The sequence below is a fragment of the Eumetopias jubatus genome, unplaced genomic scaffold, assembly GCF_037043125.1.
Source record: "Eumetopias jubatus isolate StellerSeaLion01/CBP00866 unplaced genomic scaffold, mEumJub1_p1.0 scaffold_11, whole genome shotgun sequence".
Lineage (NCBI taxonomy): Eukaryota > Metazoa > Chordata > Mammalia > Carnivora > Otariidae > Eumetopias > Eumetopias jubatus.
Window position 1 is genome coordinate 29,033,956 of NW_028274817.1, and position 5,162 is coordinate 29,039,117.

Consider the following 5,162-nt stretch of genomic DNA (forward strand, 5'->3'; position numbering starts at 1 on the left):
TTCCACATATGAGTGAAATCATATAATTGTCTTTCTCTGATTGACTTATTTCACTTAGCATAATACCCTCTAGTTCCATCCACATCGTTGCAAATGGCCAGATTTCTTTTTTTCTGATGGTTGCATAATATTCCATTGTATATATAGACCACATCTTCTTTATCCATTCATCTGTTGATGGACATCTGGGCTCTTTCATAGTTTGGCTATTGTGGACATTGCTGCTATAAACACTGGGGTGCACGTGCCCCTTTGGATCCCTACACTTATATCTTTGGGGTAAATACTTAGTAGTGCAATTGCTGGGTCATAGGGTAGCTCTATTTTCAACTTTTTGAGGAACCTCCGTACTGTTTTCAAGAGTGGCTGCACCAGCTTGCACTCCCACCAATAGTGTAAGAGTGTGGAATTGTCTCCTTTTCTGGAATAAATAACAAGATCCTCCAGGGGCCAGTCTTAGGGACTCTTTTGATAATCTAGGATCACTTGAGGGTTTATGCAGAAAGAGAACTACAGTAACTCCTTCTGATTGGTCTGTTGCCTGGACTCCAACAGAATTTTCTATAAAGAGAATTATTGTGCCTTGTAGATTCTTGATGAAGAAACATCCTTTATCTTTAGTTCTTAGCAGGTTAAATTTGGAAAGGAACATGTAAGATCAATGATAAATGCAGGAGGCTTGTATAGACCTGCATAAAAGTGTTCAGAGGATTTAACACCACATAGTAAGGGCAACATAAAGAGCTTTTTATAAGTTATATCAAGAGCAAGATGACAGGGGCGCCTGGGTGGCTCAGTCATTAAGCGTCTGCCTTCGGCTCAGGTCATGGTCCCAGGGTCCTGGGATCGAGCCCCGCATCGGGCTCCCTGCTCCGCGGGAAGCCTGCTTCTCCCTCTCCCACTCCCCCTGCTTGTGTTCCCTCTCTCGCTGTGTCTCTCTCTGTCAAATAAATAAAATCTTAAAAAAAAAAAAGAAACGAAGTTAGAAATTAAAAAAAAAACAAAACAAGATGACAATAGAGAAAAGCATACAAGTGGCCGTGACATAGTGATGAATGATAAAGATAGACTGGAGCTCCTCTGCTCTCACTTGGTACCTGTATTTTCTGTCAAGGAGAAATCTTCATACTGGAAAGTCTAGCCCAGTGCTCTTCAAACTTTATCATGCATATGCATCACCTCAGGATTTTGTTAAAATGGAGATTCTTTTAAAAAAAATATGGAACGCTTCATCAATTTGTGTGTCATCCTTGGAGCAGGCCACGCTGATCTCTGAGTCGTTCCCAATTTCAGTATATGTGCTGCCAAAGTGAGCACTTAAAATGGAGATTCTGGTGGCACCTGGGTGGCTCAGTCGGTGAAGCATCTGCCTTCGGCTCAGGTCATGATCTTAGGGTCCTGGGATCGAGCCCTGTGATGGGCTCCTTGCTTAGCAGGGAGCTTGCTTCTCCTTCTCCCTCTGCCGCTCCCCCTGCTTGTGCTCTCTCTCTCTCTCTCTCTCTGTGTGTCAAATAAATAAATAAAATCTTTAAAAAAAAAAAAAAGAAAGAAAGTCCAGGATGGATAAAGTGGCTAAAATGGTTTTTAAAAGCATTTCATTGCTGGGGCGCCTGGGTGGCTCAGTCGGTTAAGCATCTAACTTTGGCTCAGGTCATGGTCTCGGGGTCCTCAGGCACTTCGGGCTCCCCACTCAGTGGGGAGTCTGCTTGTCCCTCTCCTTCTGCCCCTCTCCCCATTTGCATGCTCTCTCTCAAATAAATAAATAAAATCTTTTAAAAAAGTATTTCATTGCTTTAACCAGGTTCAAGTCTTTGGTCTAGACAAATGACATCTCTCAGAGCATTGGGAGTGCCTGCAAATGAGACCTTTAAACCACTCTGGGGATACTTTTATTTTCATCAATGTGGAGAGTAGGAGAGGTGCTAGAAACCTCTAGAAGAGAGGCAGATGCAATCCTGGGTTTCAAAACAGGAAAGAAGTGCAAGTGGAAGTGGACAGATCAGTCAGCTTGATGTTAATTCCCGGAGACAATCTGAAATGGATTCTTTTTCAAGCATGGTTTCTGCTCACCGGACCCAGTATGATTTCCCTGAGAGCAAATCCCGTCCGACTAGTTTCATTATCTCCTCTAGGTTTACTAGAACGATAGGTCAGGGCAGCTATGGTAGATTGAGAGCAAGTGAAATCGGGCACAACACTAGCTGAGGACTTTCAAGATATTATTTGTGCAAAGCAGCACAATAGTGACTGGCCGTGAGGCCAATGAGGGGGATTAGGAACGGGTTGATCCAGTCTGCCCAGAGGGCCCTGATGAATGAGTAATAACTCCCAAAGGAGAGTGTCCAGGCCCACTATAAGTTTTCGTCCTCAGCCTGGCCTGTTGAAGCAATTTTATCACTGGCTTAGATCCGTGGTTCTCAAATATTTGGGCACCTCGGGATCTCTCGGGGACAAGGGATGCTTGTTAAAATATAGGTTCCAAGGCTCCAATCCTGGGCTCTGATTCAGCAGGTCTGAATGCATTTTTTATTAAGCATTTCAAAGTGACCCTGAGGAAGGTACTCCATGGAGCTTCATTTGAAAAAAACTGAACATAAGCAGCACAAGACACTCTTTGACAAATGTGTATTTGGGGTTTCCCAAATGAGTGAGGGTTAGGGAAGCCAAGGCTAATATTTCCTTAGAGAGCCATCCTCAAGCCCCGAGGCTGCCCATTTTCTTGATTCTGAAGGAGACTGAGAGTGGGGAAGTATTTTTACCTTTGGCCTATATTGTTTGAATTAATTATTATAAAAAGAAGTCTAGGACTTCTCTCTAGAAGATGGAAATACACATACTCTTTGCTATTTCTCTTATGAAGTACAACTAAAACCCCTTGACATTGTATATGTCATACAGGGGTGCCTGGCTGGCTTTGTTGTAGGACCATGCCACTCTTGATCTCTGGGTCTTGAGTTCAAGCCCCACGTTGGGTGTAGAGATTAACTAACCAACTAACTAACCAAACAAACTTAAATAAGAAAGCATACGAAGGCTCTGAAAGGTAGAGAGAACAAGGTAGATCATTTAGGGATCTTTGGATGCAAGGAACAATATGGTGGTAAGTTCCCTGGGTTTCTTCTGGCCTCACGTACCATGCACTTGGGGCTGCAGAAGGTGGTAACCCCAAAGTGTGGAGGCCTGAAAGGTGGAACTGCCAACGAGTGCAGACAAAAAAAGCCCCAAGAAAAGGCTTGCTCTCTTTAGCCAAAGACCAGAAAATAAACAGCCAAGAATGACAGCAAACATTTAGACAATAAATGCTTTTCCCCAGCCAAGCACTACAGAAAAATCGTGGCACCATCCCCACCTACACCAGCAAAGGCCAAGGGAAGAGCCTAGATTTCTGCCCTCACAAGGTTGTACCACGGCACCCAAGCCTCCTGCCTCGGTGGCTGGTATCAGAGGAGGCTTGGAGGAGAGTCAGGACATTTAGCACTGCCCCCTCAGCAACGGGGCCACCTCCCCCTCATGGTGTCAGTAGAACCCACGTGGAGAGCAGTCACAGGGCCCCTACACCTCCCAGCCGGGGAGGAAACAGTAGAGCCCGAGTGGGGGGCTGGAACTCCCAGGCCTACCCAGCAGCCCCTCCTGGGTGGCAGAGGAGGCCCTGGGGCTAACCTGGATGCTCACCACCGCCCGGCAGTAACAGGGCAGCGTCGCCTCTTTCCTCTGACAGGACAGTGTCATGGGAAGTCGGCTAGAACAGAAGGTTTAAATACGATACGGAGTCTCACAAAATAATACCCCAAGTGTTGAGGTTTCACCTGAAAGTCACTCATCATACCAAGGATCAGGGAGATCCCAAGCCGAAGGAAAAAGATGAAAAGATGCTGTCTTAGTGTCCCAGGGCTACCATAACATAGTACTACAAACTGAGTGGCTTAAAAACAACAGGAATTTGTTGTCTCACCGTTCTGGAGCCTTGGAGTCCGAAATCGAGAATCAGGGTGTTGACAGGGCCATGCGCCCTGTGAAACCCGGAGGGGAGAATCCTTCCTGGCCTCTCCCCAGCTTCTGGAGTGGCTGTCAGTTCCTTGGCTCACATTGGTATCACTCCAAACTCTTTCTCTGTTATCACATAGCATTCTCCCCGTGTCTGTGTCCAAAGTTACCTCCTCTTATAAGGATATCAGTCATATTTCATTAGGACCCGCCCTAATAACCTCAACTTAACTGCATCCACAAAGACCCTATTTCCAAGTAAGGACACATTTACAGGTAATAGGGGATGAGGACATCAACACATCTCTGTTCTCTGTGTTTCAGGAATACAGTTCGACCTATAACAGTTGCCAACACCGAGATGGCAGAAATGTTAGAATTCTCTGACAAAGATTTTAAAGCTGCTGTGTAATAAGAATGTTTCAGCAAGCAGTTACGAACACACTTGAAACAAATGCAATAGAACGTATAAAATAGAAACAACAAATGAGAATTTGAGAATATAAAGAAGCACAAAAGGGGTATTTTAAAACTGAAAAATACAATCACTGAGATATAAAACTTAGAGGATGAGCTCAACAGCAGAATGGAGGTGACAGAGGAAAGAATCAATAAACTGGAAGATAACATAATAGAAATGACCCAGTCTGAGCAACAGAGGGAGAATATAAATTTTAAAGATTTATTTATTTATTCCAGAGAAAGGGAGACAGAGTGAGTGGGGGGGAGGGGCAGAGGGAGGGGGGGCGAGAGAGAGACAGAGAGAATCCCCACCTGAGCACAGAGCCCGATGTGGGGCTCGATCCCATGACCCTGAGATCATGACCTCGGCCGAAACCAAGAGTCAGATGTTGCACCGACTGAGGCACCCAGGTGCTCCAGGAGAAAATAAATTTTAAAAAATGAACAGAGCCTCAAGGACCTGAGGGATTATAACAAAAGATCTAACATTTGTATTGTAGGAGTATCAGAAGGAGATGAGAAAGAGGGTAGGGCTTAAAAAGTACTCAAAGAGGGGCACCTGGCTGCCTCAGTCAGTAGAGCACATGACTCTTGATCTCGGGGTTGTAAGTTCGAGCCCCGTGTTGGGCATAGAGCTTACTTTAAAAAAAGTAATAATGACCGAAGAAGAAATAATGGTTTTTGTTTGTTTGTTTTGTTTTGCATAGAAAGAAATA

General features: G+C 44.8%; 1 non-coding gene across 1 annotated transcript; it reads right to left on the bottom strand.

The window, feature by feature from the left end:
• Window positions 1-1,213: 1,213 nt before the first annotated feature.
• LOC114197014 (U6 spliceosomal RNA) lies at window positions 1,214-1,317 on the bottom strand. The gene has a single exon (XR_003606843.1). It is a non-coding gene; the product is annotated as a U6 spliceosomal RNA (small nuclear RNA).
• Window positions 1,318-5,162: the final 3,845 nt, after the last annotated feature.